This window comes from Phascolarctos cinereus, unplaced genomic scaffold (assembly GCF_003287225.1).
Source record: "Phascolarctos cinereus isolate Bilbo 61053 unplaced genomic scaffold, phaCin_HiC Scaffold_2;HRSCAF=192, whole genome shotgun sequence".
Classification (NCBI taxonomy): Eukaryota; Metazoa; Chordata; class Mammalia; order Diprotodontia; family Phascolarctidae; genus Phascolarctos; species Phascolarctos cinereus.
Window position 1 is genome coordinate 398,575,289 of NW_027555625.1, and position 24,080 is coordinate 398,599,368.

General features: G+C 33.9%; 1 long non-coding RNA gene across 1 annotated transcript; it reads right to left on the reverse strand.

Annotated features, from left to right (window-relative positions):
- Positions 1-1,576: 1,576 nt before the first annotated feature.
- Positions 1,577-23,667, reverse strand: LOC110212296 (uncharacterized). Its single transcript, XR_002325630.2, has 3 exons — positions 23,616-23,667; positions 12,900-12,977; positions 1,577-1,723 (listed from the first exon to the last, which is right to left on the reverse strand). It is a non-coding gene; the product is annotated as an uncharacterized LOC110212296 (long non-coding RNA).
- Between the last annotated feature and the right edge of the window lie 413 nt (positions 23,668-24,080).

The following is a 24,080-nucleotide window of genomic DNA, read 5'->3' on the forward strand; positions in this document are numbered from 1 at the left end:
TGGAAACTGGTTTTTAAAAAGTAGTAAAAGTGTAAGTACTGTAACACAAGTCAGTCATTGTAAAGGGGAGAGTCTAGAAGACAAAGTAGAAAGAAATGGAGAAAGATCTATTTTTATGTGTCCTTGAAATTTTGCTGGCCACTTTTTGTTTATTTAGAGTAGATGTTCATAACCAAAAGAGCCATTTTTAGTTGCAACACAGCATCACTGGCTGCTCATCAACAGAGAGATGCGAATGCCAAAAAGATTAAAATGAATCACACTACTGACACTGGAAGAGAGTCAATCATCTTGAAAAAAGGTTTTTGAGTTAGGCTCATTTCTTGTTTTCTTTGTACATGGTTCTCTGTTCCTATGCCCTCTCTCCCTTTCCTACCCCTTCTGCCTTCATCCCTCTGAGCTACAAGATTAAAAACCATCAATTGCTACAGTTTTGGTCAGTCATGTCTCCACATAACTTGAAAGCAAATATTCTTTGGATGTTCTCTGTGATTGCCTATCCAACATATTTCCATTATGGCTTGACAAGCAAGTAATTGAATATTATTTCTCCTTTGACTTCATTATAGCCAGTGAAAGTAAACACTTCTTCCTACATACTTGAAATAGAATCAATGGCTGGTCTTGTTATCTAAAAGCAAAACAAGACAAAAAAGTTCTCCAATGATTATGTTAGATACCTATACATTGTACTATGATAGTGGACATTCTGAGGGTAAATTATTGATGCAGTATAAGAAGTCTCAGAAAGATGTTAAGGGACTCCCAATTATATAACTTTAATGATTCACTGACAAAAACAGTTATGTTAGGCATAATGCAGGGATCATGAAATCATGAAATCTCAAAGTGCATCTGCAACATCCCGAAGACCTGATAGCCAATCATCTCTCAAGGATTTTAATCATGGATGAAAATAACATTTCTAGTATCACTTTAAATTTTTTCTATTAAAGTGTGTTATTAGAATTGCCCTTTAAAGAACTTTTTTTCAGATCTAATGCCAATACTACAGCATATTAATTATTATTCCAAATTCTGTATAATATCTTGATTTGATACACATACTATCCATGCCTTCATATAAAACTGCACAGAACTGTTTTACACACACACACACACACACACACACACACACACACACACAGCACACATAGAACCCATGGCTAAGGAGAGCTTCTTCAGGAACTCTATTAGAAACTTTTTTCCTAGTTGACATTAACCTATGGATGACTACTCTTTGCGTTCAGTCATTTAACTGGTTTCAAATCCACCTAAGTATTTTGCCCACATCTCTCTCTCTCTCTTTTATCGACATGCATGGCAAGAGATATTTGTTCAGTGTTTTAATATATTCTTAGTAAACTAGCTTTCCCCTCATTTACCAATTACACTGTGAAGAAAAAAAAAGATAATGAGATTAATTTGGCACTGCTGAAGTCATTCTTGTTCTCAAGGATCATTGTTTCCTCTTCTCTATGCCCACAAGCTAGTCTTTTAAGAACATCTTTTAGAACTTTGTAACAGATCGAAGTTTACCTTACAAGTTGCTTCCAAATTCTACTATGTTCGCAATTTATTATTATTTTTAAATTGACACTCAACTGATATTTTCCAGTCCTTCAGTACATCTCTCCCATTCTCTTCATCTTTCAAAGACCCCTGGAGGTTGCGTATCAGTGACATCTGCTTATTTCTTTAGAACTCTGTGATTTCTCTGGGACTGGTTGACAAATTCAAAGAGAACAAGTTGTTATATTACTATTTCCTTACTCATATTGCATTTCCACTTCTTGTTTATGATTTTTGTCATATCCAATCCAACTGTCATTTTCCTGTGCAGATAAACTACAACCAAAATAAAAGTTGAACAATTATGTATTACATAATAAATAGTACCAACAATCAAAAGAGCAACAATAACAACTTACATTTACAATGCTTTAAGATTTTCAACATGCTTTATAAATATTGTTTCATTTTATCTTCACAACAAACATTAGATGTATGTGCTTTTATTATTCTTATTTTATAGATGAAGAAACTGAAGCATAAAGAAGTTAAGGAATTTGCCCAAGTCTAGAAAATTTCTAAAGCCAGATTGGAATTCAAGTTCTCCTGATTCCAGGTCTAGCACTGTATTGTGCCACCTACATGCCTTCTCTTAATTTCTTTTTTTATATTCCTTTCCACTCTTGTTAGCAGTCCTTTTCTTCTTTGCCCCTTTGAAATTTCTCAATGTAGTTTGAAATATCATTTTCCATAACATTTTTCACTATCCTAAAATAAATCTGAGACTTTGAACTGTATACTTTATTCTTATACCATGGTGTGTTTTACTTTGCATCATTTATTATCTACATTTGTTCTCATCTACTTTATATTTCTCCAATATAGTTTTATTTTTTTAAGTCATTGAGTAGGTATATTCTGCTTTGATAATTTACTTTTGTTTTCTTCTTGGATTTTTCTTTTGTTTTCTTATTTCTTTAGAATTTCATTTTGGGAGTTATTTATCCCATTATGGTCAATTTTCCCTGAAGAATATAGGCTATAGGGTCTTATTTATTCTTTTGCTAAAGGCTGTGAAATCAGATATCTAAAGTGTAGAGTGTATGTTAGATTATGCTCAATTGTCTTCTTTCTGTATAGTGAACTCTACATGCTAGTAGTTGCCTCCCATTCACCTTTAAAAAAAATCCTTTAATTTCTCCTTCAGCAATAAATTCACTTTTGTTGGTCAGAAATGGGTTCAGAATTCCAGTTCCAGTGATTACTTCTACCAACCTTCAAAAGACGAAATTATCATTTCAGAAATTATCCTATTGATAGTCATAGCACTCTCCCAGATGTCCAGATAATTGAAGTTCACCATCACTGTTAGATACATTTCTATCATGCTAACATGAGAAATTTGCAGGTTTTGTAAATGTCAGGCTTGTTAGTCACCCAAGTCTCCTGCTCTTGCTAATCTGATATCACATTTTAAAAGTAATTAAATTCTACAAATCTCAGAACCCATTTATTATTCATTATTTTTCCCAAAGGCTTCCTGTAGATGGAAATAAATTAGATGAGAATATACTTTTATTTATTTTATTTAAATAATTTTCATTCTTTATACTCACTAAACAGTGTTACTTTTTTGGTAAAATATTAATGTTAAATTGGCAGTTGTGATAGTACATATTTCTATGAAAAATAAAATTATCTACATCTCATCTTTCTGGCAAGTCCTTATTTTTATTGTTTAAAATTAAATGAAATTAAAAAAACTAATTAGAGGAGAATAAGCAGATGATGTTATAGTGGAACTTATAGCTATATAGTTAATTTCTCCTCAGATTGTGAGCCAACTCTGATTTATCAATCTTCATATATTTACGCTAGTGATAATTTTAATCTGCAGCAAAATGAGAGATAGGAGAAAGGAATAAATTTTTATTAAATGAAGACTTATGTTACAGGCACCGTGCTAAGCCTTCTACAAATATTGTCTCAATAGCTCCTCACAACAAATCTGTGAAAAAGTGCTATTATTATCCCCATTTTACTGTTGAGGACACTGAGACAAAGAGAGTTTAATGCCCAGGATCATACAGCTAGTAAGTGTTTGAGGCCAGATTTGAATACAAAGCTTCCTGGCTATATGCCCAGTGTTCTATCCACTACCCCACCTACCTGCTTTAAAATAAATGTTTAAAAATGTAATGGACACAAACTGGGATGAATTGCAAGCAGCATTGGTGGAGAATGTACCCAAATGGAGGAGATCATGGAACAATTTTTAGTATTGAATTATGCAGAAACCCCAGGTAGCAAGTACAAGAAGAAAAATATAATGAAATGACAGATCTATAGTGAAAACTGTAATTATTTGAATACATCGAAATTGAGAAAACTTGGGAAAAAAAGTGGTCATGGCTTGTTGAAAACCATTTTCATCAGCTTCCCAAACTCTGGACATAATGACAAAAAGTATACTCTATTTCAGCACCATGGTGTGAATGTTGGCAAGATGATGGGACTGTAATTTAAAATAGGTCACATTAGCCAGTCAGCACCAGCGCTGAATTGTACATTTAATTCCAGTAAATGCTCTCAAGAAAGGATATGGAATGAGCTCTTAGATGAAGTGAACATGTAGTCACTTCAAGTAGCCTACGTATCATCAACATCAGCATCAACAGTATGATTGGCTTCATCATCATCATCATCGTCATCGTGGATATTTCTATAATGCTTTATGGTCAACACAAATTTTAACATCCATCATCTCACTGATTCCTTACAACAGTCCTATGAAGTGGTTAATACAAGAACTAGTCTCATTTTTCAGATAAGATTACAGATGAACAGAGATACTAGATGACTTGATATAGGCCACATAGTAAAGAAAAGAGGTGAGTCTGGAGTAAAATTCAGACCTCGCTTTCAGTCCTGGATGCTCTCTACTTACATCCCAGCTGTCCTTTCCATTATGAAGAAAATCCTTAGGTACCTCTTAAAAAACTCCAAATCGCATTATATTTTTACTGCATTATTGAAAGTTGTGAGAAGTTTCTTACAAAGGAAAAGTATCTGGAATTGAGTAATTCATCTTGTTCAATAATATTAATAAATACTTATACACATATCTTGCACATGGAATCGTCATATGTCCTTCAATATTATAAATGAGCTAGAAAATAACCATTTTAGGGGCCTTTCCAGTTTCATATTGTACAAGCAGGTAACTGGAAGGTTCTTGCGAGTTTCACAACTTGCTTATGCTATGACAATATATGACTAAACTTATCTTTGTGTTTCAGTTGTTCTCAGGTCCCTATTTGCTGAGACTGGGGAAAATCACAAACAGTGGTAAATAAAATTATGCTCTTCCTTATGGTAGTAATTTCCCCCAAACAAGCACATCTGTTATTCAAAGTTAGCTGCCAAGGAGAAAATATCAGTTATTGAAACACATATGGGAACATAAAACCTTATCTAGGAAAGTAATTTGTTAAACTTAATTCAATTAGTGGACCTAAGGAAAGCTGAGAACAAGTCATACTATGGAATTTGAAGGTTTCTTACCTATCACTGGAATAGACATCAGAAGATAGTTGTTCATTAAAGTAATGGGCTTTTTTTTTTTTTGGTGAGGGCAATTGGGGTTAAGTGACTTGCCCAGGCTCACACAGCTAATGAGTGTTATGTGTCTGAGGCCTGATTTGAACTCAGGTCCACCTGACTCCAGGGCTGGTGGTCTATCCACTGCGCCACCTAGCTGTCCCAGTAATGGACTTTTTTAAAATAAATGTGGTTAATCTTGCAAAAAGAATAAAGCTTTGTACCTGGAAGTTCATAGCCAGTGTTTGTGGGAGGAAAATTAACTGAGGGGGGAAAAGATGAGAGTAAAATGAAGGGGAAAGAAGGAAGGAAAGGAGGGAGGGAGGAAGAGAAGAAGAGAGGAAAGAAGTAAGGATAGAAGGAGAAAAAGAAGACAAATCTAAATATTCAATCAAAATAAATGTTGCTATGAAAAAAGATCCTTTTAGCTCGTATAACCCTAGTTAGAAGTGACTTTTGAATTAATTTAATCTAACCTGTTTCCTTATTCATTAATCACATTTACAGCATCTCTGACAAATGCTTATCCAGGTTACTTAAAGAATCAGAAAGTTAGAAGGAACTTTAGTGGCCATTTACGTACACTGAATTTAGAAAAAAAAATTCTACAAAATACATGGTAAGTGGTCATTTAGCCTTGCCAAAAAAACTCAAATGAGAGTTTACCGACATTTTTCCTAGGCAGTCCTTTCTGCTTTTGGATGTCTAATGGTTAGGAAGGTATCATTATGACAAACTGAAATCTGCTTCCTTGCATATTCTGTCTCTAGTTCTGCCCTGTGAAGCCAAACAGAATGAGCCTAATTCCTCTTCCATGTGACAGCTCTTTAAAACTAAATCTTGAACAATTTCAATGATAGTGAAATCATTACCTAATGAGGCAGGTCATTCTATTGTATTTCCCCTCTAATTGTGAGAATGTTATTCTTTATATTGAACAGGTCTGCCTCACTGTCAATTCCACTAATTGGTTCTAGTTTCCCCACTGGGACAAAGAACAACACAGAAGAACAGTGTTCTGCAACTTAAAATGAGAACTTTGGTGTAAAACTTCATTATTTTACTCTTAGCTTAATCTGCTTCCAATTTACACAAAGATATAAAAGGTTCTTGAAAGAGGTACCCTCCCCATTACATCTAACTGCATCAATTATTGTACATTTGACATAAATGAAACATTTTCCTAGGAAGTCCTTTGACCGGATATGAAGTGGAGTAGTGATTTCTGCCCCCAAAGAGCTCATAGCCTGTTAGGCCCATTATTTATGTGTGTGTCTATGTGTCTGTGTATGTCTTTGTGTATGTAGGTATGTATGTGTGTGTGTATACACACACACACACACATACACACATACACACATATATATACATACACAGATATATATACACATACATATATACACATACATGTATATATACATATGTAAGTACACATACACATATATACATACACACATATACACATATATACATACACACCCATATATATCCACATACATACACATATATGTGTATGTATACACATACATACACATGTATGTACTTACATATGTATATATACATGTATGTGTATATATGTATGTGTATATATCTGTGTCTGTGTATGTCTTTGTGTATGTAGGTATGTATGTGTGTGTGTATACACACACACACATACACACATACACACATATATATATACATACACAGATATATACACATACATATATACACATACATGTATATATACATATGTAAGTACACATACACATATATACATACACACATATACACATATATACATACACACCCATATATATCCACATACATACACATACACATATATACACATACATATATACACATACATATATGTATACACACGTGTATATACATGCACACATATGTACACACATATATGCACATACATACACATACACATACATATTTGTATACACATGCACACACATACACACATACATATATATGCACATACATATATGTGTGTGTGTGTGTGTGTAGATATAGAGATAGATGTAGATGTATAGAACTATGATATAAGGCAATATTGGACAATTACCATTAGGTAAGGACATAGCTATCATCACAGTTTAGAGGGATGAGAACACCTCTTGCTGGGGAAATCAGAGAGGGTTCATTAGAGGAAATATAATTTGAGCTATAGCTTGAAGCACACTTGTCCCTTTTCAGAGAGAATGGGATGATCATCAAGCTGTGATGGAGGAGCACAAAGTCTTCATGAATGTTCCTGAACGGACCATTTTGAATGGAGTAAAGTAACATATGGAGGAGTGAGAGTTAACTCAGAAAAGGTGGGTTCAGTCGAAATTGTGGAAGCCTTCAAATATCACACTAAGAAGTTGAGACTTCATTTAGTAGGTGATAAAAAAACAATCCTGAAAGTTTCTGAGGGGCAGAGATAGCTGTGACTCATTAAATCTAATTAAGAAAAATAGTTTTGAGAGGAGTATGACATAGTGGATAGAGTGTAATATTTATAGGCCGGAAGATTTAGGATAAAACCCTACTTTTGACACAAGCTGTATCATTTAACTTTTTGAAGATTTGGCTCCCTTATCAGCAACATGGAGATAATAAAGCCCATACTCACTATCTCACATCATTGGTATGAGCATCAAAAGAGAGTATACATAAAAGACTTAGCAAACGTCCAGGTGTTAGATACACAATAGACATTAGATGTCTTCTATTTCTCTTCTGAAAAGGATCAATTTGGAATTCATTTTTAGCTTGCTCTCCCAATTAGAGTAGGTAGGAAACAATTTCGCCCAAAAGTGTCTTCTGAATTAGAACTGCATATCTGAAAAAAATAGAAGCAGGTTCAATGGCTCAGTGGACAAAGTGCTGGACCTGTGGTCAGGAACACCTGAGTTCAAATCTAGCCTTTTGATTTTTTTTTTAAGTTTCTTCAAATCCAGATTCCTAGCTGTATGATCCTGGACAAATCCCTTCACCCTTCAAATGCCTTAATTCACTATGGAAGGAAGTAGCAAACTACTCAAGTTATCTTTGCCAAGAAAACCCCATGGATAGTATTGGAGCTCTGTGGCCCACAGGGTCAGGAAGAATCAGAAAAGACTGAACAACTAAACAATAAAAATGACAACAATGTGAAAATAACTCAAGATAACATGAAATCAGAAGAATAAGAATAAAGAAAATGGGATTATTGAGGTCTTCATCTATTTCCTTAAAAAAAAAACCTCACTGACCAAAATGTTTTGCTTTCTTTTTTTAAATTTCCCACAACTTAATGAAAACAATGTTTATGGAATTAGGAACTGGCCCTGTGATTTGATTAGAGTAGGGAGATGAGGAAGATAGAAGTCCTTCTACTAATGCTTCTCTGCATCTTCTGATCCACTCATACTTAGTGTGAGTGATTTTCCCAGTCACAGAGCTAATCTATGTCAAATATAGAATTTGACTCCTTCTTCTTTCTAAAACCAGATCTCTATTCATTATGCCACATGGATTATCAACATTATTAAGATTATTTTTACAATAAATTTATTTTTAAATGCCTGGTATTTTATCATTGAAGTGGTGAGGTAATAAAGTCATGGACAAAGCCAATAACATTACTAAGACAACAGAGAGGCACGCACACACACACACACACACACACACACACACACACACACACACACACACACACGAATGACTTAGCTGGAAAGAAGAAGAGAGAAAATAAACAAACATTGTAGCCTTACCATGTGAATTTGTTCATACAAACATTAGATTTCCCAAATGGTCCTGAAATTTCTCCCTGATCACCTCCATATGTCAATTCAAGCCACAATAAATGGGCATCTTTCTGTAAGGAAGATTGGCAAAAGCCCTAATCTGACAACAAGTTTGAAAACACTAGCTATTTTGTTAAAGCCTGTTGATTTTGTGTAATTCAGTGACAATTTAGCATGATACCCACTGACGGCCTTATGTTCCTGCATCTGCTGTAAAGATGAAAAACACAACACTTTCTCCTTAAAGTAGCATCCACCATACTAATTGCTTTTGCTCTCAGTTTAAGCATTAGATGAACAATTTATCTTTCAAACCAGGTGAACAAAATCATTTGATTAAAGCAATGACTCACTTCTCAGTGAAACCAAATTAAAGCCATTGTCTGGATCATGAGGACAATGAGATCACTGCTCAACAGTAGGGCACTTATTATATTGAAAAAAAATATACACCAACACACAAATACACATAAATATATACACATATAAAGACATGGATAGGTACTGCTCCTGTGATTGATATAGCTAACTCCATGAATTATAAAACTCCTGCAACCAATGCAAATCAGCATCTTTTTCTGCAATTTTAGTGAGTGAGTTCTTGGGACACTGAGAAGTTACAAATTTACCAAGGTAGCACACAGCCAGTATGTGTAGAAGGTGAGACTGGAATGCAAGTCTTTCTGATGACAAGACTAGCTTTCTATTTTCCAGTCTCCAAGCTACCTCTCATAGGTCAGATTTACATAACATGAAAAATTTGGTAAAACTTTTTTTGGGGGGTCTACAAGATACCACTTAACTACTATGAATTTAGTAGATTGCCCTATCTCTTATGACACTAGCGCATAAAGAACTATGTGAAGTGCTCTGTGAGCATAGCATATAGCATGCATCTTCATTATCAGCACTAAACTTTACTTAATAGTTCAGAGATTTTGAATTTGCTGCCAAATAGCATCAGAAAAGCTCCTTCCTAGGTGTATCCAGAAGTAGTCATGACTCCCAATACCATGAGCTAGAGGAAGGAAAGAGACAAGAGAGGTAATAAAAAGTGAATAAGATTGGAGGAAAACAATCAGAGAAAAAGAAAAAAATGGATATGACTGTACAGTAAGTGGAATGAGACTAATATCTGACTACCCTGTAATTTAAAAAAAAATTGTTCTATATTTGCCAAATGATATGTATCTAATTTTTTTAAAAAATGAAGTTATGTATGTATTCATTCAGCAACAAGTCCATGCTTGTTGAGATGGAAAATGATCTTGGCTGAGGGGTATTAATTAGCCAGGCATATTAAAGAACTAGTATAACATAAATTAGATATATACTTATAGATTTAAAATGAAATAGAATCTTACAGATGGGAAAGCTGAGGCACAGAGAAGTTAAGTGACTTGCCCAACATCACATAACTAATAAGTGTCTGAGATCTGATTTCAACCCAGTTTGTCCTGACTCATAAGTCTGGAACTCTTTCTGCTATATTATGATCCCTCCTCCATAACTGATTTTAAACTATAGAAGATATAAATCAAGTCATTCTAAATTATAATTTGGTATAGCATCAAAGCTGATCAATACTTTATGTTCCTTGTGAACAAAATAAAGTCCATATTTTTAATACACAATTAGAGTGCAAATGTTTGTTGCTCAATTGTTGTTTTTTTAATTGCAATATATCATGTAGCCATATTAAGCTCAGTAATTGCTATCTGTAATTTCAGAACTTTCTACTTTTGGGAGATGATCAATTGATCTTCAGACCTTATAAACAATTACAAAATTATAAATTAAGTTGAAATATTTTAACTGTGAAGTTTGAACTTGAATCTTAGAAGATAATGTTGAAATCTGATTAAAAATATGATGCATCACAAGTTATTTACATTTGAATAAAGCTGATCAGTCCACATGCCTCCTTTTGTCTCTCCTGATCTGAGTTTAAAAACTATAGGTGTGGGCATACATATAGACTATTTATATTATATTTAATTCTTTGTGATATTAAAAAGCCCAGATGCGGAAAAGTTCTCCAAACAACCTGAAACCTACATATTAGCTCAGTGAATAGGTGAAATACTCAAAATGTCTCTGGATTCTATCAAGATGGATGTTCCATGTAACAAAGCAGTGTTCATTCAACATGTATTCAGCCTGCATAATTCTTGATTGAGCGTCATACTTTTCAAATAATTAACAATGAATTACATCTAAAGAGGAGAAAGGAGAGATTTGTGTAATGTGAATGATCTGAAATACACTTTAAAAAATCATGAAAGAAAATAGGAACATAGGATGTTGTTAAAGAAATACAGCTTAATCCAAGAGAAAAAAGTCAAAGGATATGTTTTATTTTATTTTATTTTTTAAATCAGCATGTCCTTTCTTTTGTGGGAAAGAAGTTTTCAAATGTAATAGCTAGGAATTTGATCTGAAAATTAGAACTTTTTTATCACCAAAGGTTTTTATTTGTTTTAGTCTTTCTTCATAAAACCACCTTTCATGTTATTATCAGTAATTAAGTTCAGTAAGTATGAACAATGCCTAAATTAGATGGAGGGAAAATCATTAAGATGCTTCCTATTGGCAAATACTCTAATGGGGATCAATCATAACCAATTAAAATCCCAGAAGTTATGAATCTTTAATAGCTTTATTATGAGATAATTCATCTGTGATATTCTTTATGTTCCTGATGGAAAGACTTTCTCTTTGTAGAAGCCAATAACCTCGTGGCATCATAATTATTGAAATGTAATATGAAACATTATTAATGTGAAATAGCTGTATTTCCTACCACAAAAAAATGAATTTTGATTACATTTTCTATCATTTTTTTTTATTTTAAGATATGAAGATATGTTTGAGGCAACTAAGTGGTACTGTGGACAAAGTGCAGGGCTCAGAGTCAGGAAGACTTGAATTCTAATCTAGCCTTAGACACAATATTTTTTTTTTAACCCTGGACAAATCTTTCAGTCACTATTTGTTTTAGTTTCAACGTCTGTAAAATATGGATAATAATAGCACTTATTTGCCAGTATTGTTGTGAAGATCAAATGAGATAATAATCATAGAGTGTTTAGCACAGTACCTGGTATATAGTAAATGTTATATAAATGGAAGCTATTATTAAGTTTCAGCAGGAATGGCAATGCATCTTTGTAATACTTCCCACTAGGGGATACTTAGCCTGGATTGATCAGCTGAGTTCAGGAGTTCTGAGCTGGAACAGGGCTAAAGCCAGTTGAATGTCTGCCTGCGTGATATCAATTGGGGGAGACACTGGGAGTAAGGGTCCAACACTCTGCCTAAAGATTGGTGAACTAACACAGGTTGGGAATTTCTGTGCTGATCAGTATTGAGATAAAACCCCTATGCTTCTAGATTGGGTGGAGATTCATTATCATACATAAATATGGTAAGTAAATAAGATATAGATGATAGAGAAATAGAGAGACATAAATGAATGAACAAATAAATGAATGCAGGCATGAATAAATGTATGGATTCTACATATATGTGAGTGTATATCTTTATCTATGTCTATCATCTATATCTATATCTAAACTCACTAACATACTTTCCACTCCTTCATAGAGAGATAGGAGAATAGAGGATCAGAATGTCATAGACACGTAGATATATTCATATTTTTTAACTTTTAAATTTTAATACATTGTCAATAGATTGTTCAATGAGTGCTGTTATATAAGTGCATTATGGAGATAATAAAAGGCAGGGCAAGAGAAAAGAGAATATTACAGGGAGAGCACTAGTGGAATTTTTTTGGCAGGGGAGAGTAAATGGATGTTACTGTAAGAAATCGACAACAAAGAAGGACCCTAGATGAAGATGAATCTAGTTAACTGTGATGCAAAAAATAAACAAAAACAAAACATCAACCATGTTTTTAAAAATAAATGGTGGAAATCTGTGTTCTTTGTGTAATAAGCAGAATAAGGTGACAATTAATGACTTTACAAATAAAGCTGGGCCTCACTGGCCACTTACCTCAACTTGTGCTTCTTTTTATATGGCCATAGATGGATTTTTAAAGTAATAATCCATATCAAAACTTGTTCTTCTGAACTGTATTAAGACAAATTGCAGCAGAGTGACAGTTTAGTGGTTCTATTCACTGCATAAGGAAAGAAGCTAAAGTCCTGTATCTTGTGGTTAATATTCAGGAGTCCACCTGAGTCTATAAAATTGTACTTGTCCTTTTCATTTTCTTTTGCTGTAAATTAGTACTTCTTCCAGGGATTTTAAATGTGTATTCTGCTGGTGATAGAGTTAGTCAGGATAGGCATTAGTTGACCGAAATGTTCTGGGCTGAACACTTGCAGGTAAGAGGGAGTAACAGGTAACTAATTAAAATGTATCTGGCAAGAGTATTTTTCTATTTATTTTTAGATCTAAAGGTTATTTAAAAGGTTTTTTTCAGTTGTTAAGATGACATTTGGGAAGTCCTGTCAGCAGCATTTGGCAGCTCCTCAACTAGGCTCATCTTCATCTAGGGTCTTTTCTTTTTTACCAGTTTCTTACACTAATATCCATTTACGAAAAATTTTTTAAAAATTCATTAGTATTCTCCCTGTGCTCTTCTCTTTTCTCTAGCCTGTCATTTCATTTTGTGCTATAATTATATCTCCGTAATGCATATAAAGAAGTCAAGATACATAAGGATCTATAATTTCAACAGAGAGGGCAAAGTAAATGCTTGGCAATAAGTTTAATCTACCTATATAAGTAGTTTATAAGGGTAAGAGAATACTTTGGTCAGACTTTAGGACCTTAATGTTTTGTGATACTCCATCACTTATAAAATTTCATTCTAAAAAAATATTCTTCTCATTTCACCAGCACTAGATTCTCCAGTCCAGTAGAGTGAAGCTCCTTAAGAGTAGGGATTTTTTCAGTTTTGTCTTCAGTATCCCAGTGCTTAGTACAGTGATTTGCATACTATAGGCACTTAATAAATATTTAATGAAATGACCTGAAAAACAGCTGTGCAACCTTTGAATAAATCTTATTTAACCTGATATAAGAAGGTTGTAGGTGCCATTGGCACTTGTGATTGAGAAATATACAAATTTTAGAATGGCTACTGTTGTTCTAACTCCCATAAGTTTTTCTACAAGCATTTTTAAAAATTATCAGTAATTTGTGAAACAGCTCTAAAAAGAATTGGTTTCTTTTCTAACCATTTCTTTAAGAAATGATTTTATTTCTTCTCTTAACCTAGAACAGCATAGTTGGTGGTAGCATATCTGAGCTGCATTCCATTTCAAACAGATTCATTCTTTAGGCATAATGTGCTAACTTTTGGTTTGTCCAAAAGACAACCAATTGAAGCTTAAATCTGTTACTCAGACTATTTTTCATTTAACTAAAGAGTATGAAATTAGATAAGCTGCTTGAAAATTTTAATTAAAAATTCCTTTCAAGTCTGTAAGCATAAACAACTTGGTGAGGGCTGGGGGGGAGGATTTGATTCAAATCATCTAGACTCTGAAACCTCAGAACAGAAACATGAGTCCTTTTAAATTGCTCCTATGGAAAAAAAAATGTTTGCTCAAAGATTGAGGGGTTATAACTGTGCTGCCTTATGTCATAGCATCTGATAGAACAGCAGGAGCAATATGGCCTACTGTCCAAAGAGAAACATGCTGCAGTATAGACTGCATCCAAAATCTCAGGTGCCTAAACCTTTTCCATTTTCTCCCTCACATTTCTTTTCAATTGTATTGAAGGTGAAAATATATATATATACATATATATATACATATATATGTATATATATGTATATGTGTGTGTGTGCATATATACATATATATACATATGTGTGTGTGTGTGTGTGTGTGTGTGTGTATATATATGAATATTGAAGGCGTATAAGGGCCTTAAATTGGAGAGGACCTCAATATAGCGTTCATCAAACTAGGGATAATATGAGTATCTGCACAGGGAGATATAAACACAACTTTTAAGGTAGATTCCCAGACCTCTAGGGCTAATGAACTAAAGATCTATCTGTGCCAAATCAATGAAGAAATTGTCCCATTCATTCCATAAATTTGTATATCTGATTCCATTGTACTTATTGGTAAACAACCCAGATTTATTTACCATGATTGAGGAAGTAAGTAGTGGTTGACCTTAAGGTACTTACAAGTAGTGAGCATAGTGAAAAGGAGTAAATCAATCCACTGAAAAAGCGTTTATGAAGGCAGTGTGGCATAAGGGAGTTTGAATTTCCCCATAGACATTTACTAGCTGTGTGATTCTAGGCAAGTCAATTATCTTCTCTGCAATATAAAAGGGCTGTACTTGATGGGTTTTATGGTCTCTTCTAGCTTTATAATCAATGATCCTATGAAATATCTACTATGTGCAAAGTATCATAGAGGCATAGTAGAGATAACATATTAGATATGTTGCCTGTACTCTTGACAATTTCAATCTAGATTTTTAAAATAGAATATATATACATATATACATATACATATATAGATATAGATATATGTATACACACATTATATATATATATACATATATAGATATAGATATATGTATACACATATTTTAAATATATATATATATATATAATTAAAAGCAGAATATTGACAAATACATTGTAAGAGGACACACACATACAGGCACATATAACAAATAAAAGAACAGAAGGGAGTTTCTCTTGAAAACCATGGCTCTTGTGAAATAAAAGAAGAATACAGTTGAATTTTAGAAGGCTTGCTAGAGGAATTGTGTGACTTGTTAACCCCCTCAAAAAATAGAAAATAAAATAGTCAATAAATGATTGGGATAAGATATATCAGAGAATCAGTTTAAAATAACAGATATTTTGGAGTTTTAAAATGTCTTATTTTAGCATTTGAGGGCAGAAAGTACAGGGAAGTAATCTCTATTTGAGCACTAGTTCTTACAGTCTGAGGACTTGGGTTGAAATCGTATGTTCATTGCTTATTCTATGAATACCTTAGGAGAAATCACATAACCTCTTTCCTTTTCAGGTCCCTCATCAGTAAAATGAGAGGGTTGAGCCGCATGACTTGCTTAGAGTCTTTAAGCTCTAGATATAAGATCATATGATCTTTTACTTCCTTTACTGATAGTTGCATTTGAAATAAATGGAATGATAATAGTCAATAAGTTTAACTTAAAACAAAGAAAAAGCTCAATTAAAAGAAAAACAAATTTTAAAAGGATGGGAGTAAATGGGGTGGGTGGGGGGAGCAGGGTCAAAGATCTACAATTGAAAAGGACCCTGAAGGACACTTAGTCAAATCTCCTCTTTTTACAGATAAGGAAATGGAGAGGAGAGGTCCAATGACTTCCTCATGGTATCACAGTTAGTAGGTGACCCAACCAGATTAGAACTAAGGGGAGCCGAGATGGCCCAGAGAAGCCAGGCAGTGGTCTGAGCTTTCCCCAGTTTCCCTCAGAAACAATGTTAGATCAAGCCTCTAAACAGATTCTGGAGCAATAGAACCTGCAAAAAAGACAGTGAAACAAGTTTCCAGCTTAAGATAACTTAAAAGGACTTCAGAAAAGGTCTGTTTCACTTGGGTAAAAGTGGAGTGTAGCCCAGTAAAGACAGTGTCTGGGCAAGCCAGTGCACACATCAGCAACTAAGGCGCCTAGGTCCTGGCTCAGCAGGCCAGTGTCACAGCAGGCTATCTGTGAGACCTCCAGCCCCAGCACAGAAGGCAGATTGCCAGGCCTGAAAAACAGGAAACAAGAGTTGCAACTAGGCTGGGTGACCCCAGTGCTGTGAGTAAGCCAGTAGCACCCAAGGCCCCAGAACACAAAGCCAGTGACCATGTACCTGGCCCCCAATACAAGAAGACTGGGACAGTGCCCCCCTGTGCCCCAGGAGCAAAGCTCAACTTTAAAATCTACAGAATAGGTCCCAAAATAAACAGGACTCAAAAAACAATCTTGACCATAGAAAAAGCTACTTTGGTGACAGGGAAGATCAAAACACAAACTCAGAAGAGAACATTGTTGGAATGCCTACATGTGAAACCTCAAAGGAGAATATGGATTGATCTCAAGCCCAAAAAGCCTTCTTGGAAGACCTCAAAAAGTATTTTAAAAGTCAGGTAAGAGAGGCAGAAGGAAAATTGGGGGAAAAGTGAGAGGTGTGCAAGAGAGTGTCAATAGCTTGGAAAAGAAAGGACAAAAATTGAATGACGACAACAGTTCCTTAAAAAATACAATTGGCAGGGCGGCTAGGTGGCACAGTGGATAGTGCACCGGCCTCAGAGTCAGGACGACCTCAGTTCAAATGTGGCCTCAGACCAAACACTTGACACACTTACTAGCTGTGCGACCCTGGGCAAGTCACTTAACTCCAGTTGCCTAAAAAAAAAAAGAAAAAAGTACAATTGGCCTTAAAAAATAGAATTGGGCAAATGGAAGCTAGTGAATCTATGAGACATTTAAAAAAAATCAGTCAAACAAAATGGAAAAAAAAATAGAAGAAAAAGTAAAATAACTCATTGAAGAAAACAACTGACCTGAAAAATAAATGAATAGATCCAGAAGAGATAATTTAAGAATTTTTGGACCGTGTGAACACCATGATTTTTTTTAAGAGCCTGGACAGTATCTTTCAAACAATCATCAAGGAAAACTGCCCTGATATCCCAGAACCAGAGGGTAAAATACTCATTGAAAGGATCCACTGATCACTTCCTGAAAGAGAACTGAAAATGAAAACTCCAAGGAATATTATAGCCACATTCCAGAATTATTAGGAGAAAATACTACAAGCAGCAAGAAAGAAAAAAAATTCAAATATCTAGGAGCCACAGTCAAGATTACACGGGAGTTAATAGCTTCTGCATTACAAGATGTGAGGGCTTCAAAGATGATATTACAGAGGGCAAAAAAGCTTGGATTATAACCAAGAATCAACTACCCAGCAAAAATGAACATAATCTTTCAGGGAAAAAGATGGAGATTCAATGAAACAGGGGAATTTCAATCATTGCTGATGAAAAGAACAGAGCTGAACAGAAAATACAATCTTCAAATAGGAGACTCAAGAGAAGTATACAAAAGGTAAACAGGAGAGAAAAACAAACAAACAAACATGTTATCCAGTAAGATTAAACTGTTCACATCCCTGTATGAGAAGATGATACATGTAACTCTTGAGAACTGTATCTTTATTAGGACAGTTAAAAGAAGCACGCATAGACAGAGGGTGTGGGTATAAGTTGACTTTGATGTGATGATATAAAAAAAAAATTAAGGAGTGAAAAATAGGATTGTACTGGGTGAAGGGGATAGGAGAGGCAAAGAGGGCAAATTACATACTTGAAGAGGCACTAAAGAGCTATCATGTAGAGAGAAAGAAGGGAAGGGGTGAGTATTGTTTGAACCTCACTAGTATCAAATTTGGTTCAAAGAGAGAGTAAAATATACACTCAATTGGGTATAGAAATCTATCTTACCTAATAGGGAAGTAGGAGGAGAAAAGGGCAACAAAAGTGAGGGTGTGGATAGAAGAGAGGGTGGAAGGGAAAGCAGAAGTAGTAGGGGAAAGAGAAAAGAAAAAGGAGGGGAGCTGATAGAAAGGAGGTCAGATTGAGGGAGGTGTGGTCAGAAGGGAAACACTAGTGAGAAGGGACAGGGTGAAAGGAGAGAGAAAAGTATAAATGGGAGAGAAGGAGGATGGAGGGAAATATACAGTTAGTAATCTTAACTATGAATGTAAATGGGATGATCTCTTCCATAAAATGAAAATGGATAGCAAAGTGGATTAAAAACCATAATCCTACAATACATTGTTTACAAGAAACACATCTGAAGCAAAGATACACACAGAGTAAAGGTAAAAGTCTGGAGCATAATGTATTATGGTTCAACTGAAGTTAAAAAAAATCTAATTAAAAGAAATAAGGAAAGAAACTACATCTTGCTAAAAGGTACCATAGACAATGAATATACTAAACATATATATATATATATATATATATATATATATTATATATATATATATATCAAGTGCATGCAGATTCTTGAAGGAGAAGTTAAGAGAGTTAGAGGAAGAAATGGACAACAAAATTATACTAGCGGAGGACCTTGACGTCTGCCTCTCAGAAGTAGATACATCTAACCACAAAATAATCAAGAAAGATGTTAAGGAGTTGAATAGATTTTTAGAAAAGTTAGATATGTAGACCTGGAGAAAATTGAATGGGGGATAGAAAGGAATAAATTTTGACCCCCAGTGGTAGATGGCACCTACAGAAAAAGCTGACTGGGTATTAGAGCATAACAATCTCATAATCAAATGCAGAAAGGCAGAAATATTAAATGCATCCTTTTCAGATCAAGATGCAATAAAAATACATGTAATAAGGGAGCATGGAATGATAGAATAAAAATTAATTAGAAACTAAATAATCTCCTAAAGAATGAGCGGGTCCAATAACAAATCATAGAAACAATCAATAATTTCATCAAAGAGGAGAACAATAATCAGACAACATACCAACACTTATGAGATGCAGACAAAAGCAGTTCTTAGTGGAAGTTTTATTTCTCTAAATGTTTACATAAATAAAATAGAGAAGGGGACAATGAATGCATTTGGCATGCAACTAAAAAAGCTAAAGAAAAATAACATTAAAAATCCTTAATTAAATATCAAATTAGAAATTCTGAAAATCAAGGAGAGGTTAATAAAATTGAAAGTAAGAAAACTATTGAACTAATAAATAAAACTAAGAACCGGTTTCATGTGGAAAACAACAACAACAAAATAGATAAATATTTGGTTAATTTGATTTTAAAAAAGAAAGAAGAAAATCAGATTCCCAGTATCAGAAATGAAAAGGTTGAATTCACCACCAATGAAGAAGAAATTAATACATTAAATTAGAAGCTATTTTGCATTACTATAAACTGATAAATCTTAGAATCTAAGTGAAATTGATGAATATTTACAAAAATATACATTGTTCAGATTACCAGAAGTAGAAATAAAATACTTAAATAACCCAATTCTAGAAAAATAAATTAAACAATCCATCAATATACTCCCTAGGGAAAAAAAAATCTCCAAGACTAGATCGATTTACAAGTGAATTCTACCAAATATTTAAAGAGCAATTAATTCCAATACTATATGTACTATTTGGGGGGAAGGGGAGAAGATAGGTGAAGAAGTATTCCTACCAGATTCCTTTTGTGACACAAATATGGTGCTGAGGAAAGGAAGAGTAAAAGTGGAGAAATAAAAGTATAGACTAATTTCCTTACTTAATAATGATGTAAAAATTTTAAATAAAGTATTAGCCAACAGATCACAGCAATTTATCACCAGGATAATATACTATGACCACAGGGGAATTATACTAGGAATGTAGGACTAGTTCAATATTAGGAAAATTCTCATTATAATTGACTATATCAATAACAAAACTAACAAAAATCATGTGATCATCTCAATAAATGTAGAAAAAGCTTTTGACAAAATACAGCATCCATTCCTATTAAAAACACTAGAGAGCATGGGAATTGATAGAGCTGTCCTTAAAATGATAAGTAGAATCTATCAGAAAACATTGTATATAATGGGGATAAGCTAGAAGCTTTCCCAATATGATCAGGGGAGAAATAAGGATGTCCATTATCCACCATGTTATTCAATATTGTACTAGAAATGTTAGCCATAGCAATAAGAAGAAAAATAAATTGAAGGAATTACAGTAGGCAATGAGGAAACAAAATATCACTCCTTGCAGATGATATGATACCATAAGCAAATTAATAAGGTGAGGAATAGTTTACCTGTTAGATCTATGGAGAACAGGAGAATTTATGACCAAACAAGATATAGAACATTATGAAATGCAAAATGGATAATTTTGATTACATTAAGTTAACTATTTTAGTACAAAGAAAGCCAATTCAACCAAGATTAGAAGAAAAGCAGAAAGCTGCAAAACAGTTTTTGCTGCTAGTGTTTCTGATAATTTGATTTCTCAAATATGTAGAGAACTGAGTCAAATTTATAGGAATACGAGTTATACCCCAATTAATAAATGGTGAAATGATATGAACAGAAAGTTTTCAGATGAAGAAATTTAAAAAATCTACAGTCACATAAAAATGTTCTAAATCACTATTGATAAGAGAAATGCAAATTAAAACAGCTCTGAGGCACTGTCTCACACCTATCAGATTGGCTAATATGATAGAAAAGGAAAATGATAAATGTTTTAGAAGATGTGGGACAATTGAAACACTAATGCATTATTGGTGGAATTGTGAACTGATCCAGGCATTCTGGAGAACAATTTGAAACTATGCCCTAAGGCACAAAACTTCACTTCTCCTTGGATCCAGCAACACCACTACTAGGTCTATACCCTAAAGAGATCACAAAAAAAAAAAAAAAGAAAAAGGACTCTTATGTACAAAAATATTTATAGCAGCTGTTTTTGTAATGGCAAAGAATTGGAAATTAGGGAATTCCCATCAGTTTTGAAACGGCTGAACAGATTATGGTATATGAACATATCAAATACTGTCGGAAATGATGATCAGGCAGAGTAACTTGGAAAGACTTATATAAGCTAATGCTGAGTGAAGTGAGCAGAACCAGGGGAATATTGTACACAGTAACAGCAACATTGCACAATGAGCAACTTTGATGCACTTATATCTTCTCTGTAATACATGATGCTAGACAATTCCAAAATACTCTTGATGGAACATGCTATCCACATCCAGAGAAAGAACTCTTGAGTCTGAATGCAGATCAAAGCATACTATTTTCACTTTTTTGTTTCTTTTTCTTTCTTGTGTTTTTTTTTCTCTTTTGTTATAATTCTTCTTTTACAACATGACTAATGTAGAAATATGTTTAATATGATTGTACTTGTATAATCTATATCAGATTGTTTGCTATTTTGGGGAGGGGGAGGGAAGGAAGAGTGGGAAAAAATTTGAACTCAAAATCTTATAAAAGTGAATATTGAAAACTATTTTTACATGTGATTAGAAAAAAAAACCTACTAAATGGGGAAAAAAATTATCACTGAGGTTATGTGACTTCAAGCTCAGTGTTCTCGCTACAGTATCCTTCTTTATACTAGGACAAAATACAGGGAAAAAAAGGAAAGAAAAAATTTTGTTTCATCACTTGTTCTGAATTACTTTTTGCCATTACTTCAAAGCAACTCTTGGATGTCTAACGTAAATTTATAATTAAATCTTCAGGACATGTGACAATGTATTTCACTGTTGGCAATTTGTTATGAAACATGATATTTAGATATAGGTTTTCTTCCTCTTTTCTCCCCTTGAACAATGTAATGATCTCACAACACCTTGTCTGGTTAGAGGTTTAAAAAAGAAAGAAAAATTCTCGAAAGCTTGTGAAAGAGTGATGCTATCTGCAATGCTTAAAATGTGCCTCCCCAGTCACATGCCACCAGACAGCTGCCGGCTTTCAAAACAAGCAAACATACATGGTCTCATTGAACGATAAGCAATGATGTAGTAACAAAAACTCTGAATGAGAAGGCATTGTTTTCAATTCAGTGCATCTGTACCCTGGGAAAACCAGAAATAATTATTGAAACAAGCCGCTTGTTAATAATAATTACTCTCTCTTCTATGAAAATAAGAACAAACAGCAATTATCTATAATTTCTCATTTGCAAAGCAGTCTTATTACACTAAGGCTCCTTGTCTATGTTTAATAATATTATTTTGCTCTTGTTGGTAAAACTCTATGATTTTTATTTTGATTCTACGGCCCTTTCAGGTTTCACATGTTCCATGTAAGGCAGACCTATAAGTTTCCTGCTGTAAAGTGAGGAAGCTTCTGCTTGCCGCTTTACTCATCAAAGAAATCACCCACTTTTGGAGTCTTTCAAAGAGTAGATAGTATGTTAGTATAAATCAATGACATATTCTCTACTCCCTGCCCCTGTATCAGTATGAAATAGTTTAAGGACAGAGAGATTAGATTTTGACAGCCAGCCGGCATAAGAAGATATCAGAGAAATCTTTGCGGAGAAAAAGAATATGTTGTTCTAGTATCCTAACTCCAATCACTCTTTTCATCTTATTCCCTTAGTACTCTTGCCTTTTGTCTATATTAAGTCGCTTTGTTTTCTGAGTTTTCTTCATTTGTGTGGCATTTATAGCAATTCCACTGTAACTTCCTCAAAAGCAAGAATCTATGTAAATATGATATATTATTTTTTAGTCTTATTGTTAATATTCATTACACCTATAGCTCTATGCAACGATCTGCACATTTTATTTTTTTTAAATTATACTTAGCTTCAAAAGTGGCCAACTATTAATCCATCACTTGGCTTATGGCTATAGGTCGTATTTCAGGTACACAGTTATTTCAAGCATCTAAGAAGGAGATGATTTATGGCCTATCTACAAGGAATATGCAATCAACTAGTTGAAGAGAGGTTGAGTGACTCCTTATTGACTCTAGGATAATATTTCATTTTTATCTTTTTAATTTCTATTTTGTATAAATTATAAAACATACATTATTTTTATAGTAATGCTTACATGCAATTTATAAACAAGTGACATAATAAGTAAAGTTAGTGGGGGGAAGAACAAGAAGAACAAGAAGGAGAACAAAAACAAGAAGAACGAGAGAAGGAGGAGTTTGGAGGTCAGAAATCTGAGAAAACATACTGGTTTTACCTGGATGCATCAGTAGTAGCAGATGAGGCCTAAGAAAACCTAACCTCTAAACTTTGGTGTATTCATCATGTCATATATACCTATTACATCATAGAGACTTTTGTTCTGAGTAAATAGAACCTGCTAAATGCATAATGTTATTACTTTGGATGTGAATTTCAATTTGCTAACTGCCATTTTCACTTTTCTATAGCTCATGTCACATAATGGCTAGAATGAGAAAATTGAAGTCAGGAAGTCCTGGATTTGAATCTTGTCTCACCTGCTTATTTACTTGTTTTCTGTGTGTCCTCGGGAGAATCACTAACCTCTCTGAGCTTCAGTTTTCTCATACGTAGAATTGTGGTAATCACATCGATGTGCTACCCTTCCATGGTTGTGGTAAGGATCAAGTACAACATAGAATAAAGTTGATCATTATTAGACTTACAATTTATTATTAATAATAAAGGAATGTTGCCTTAC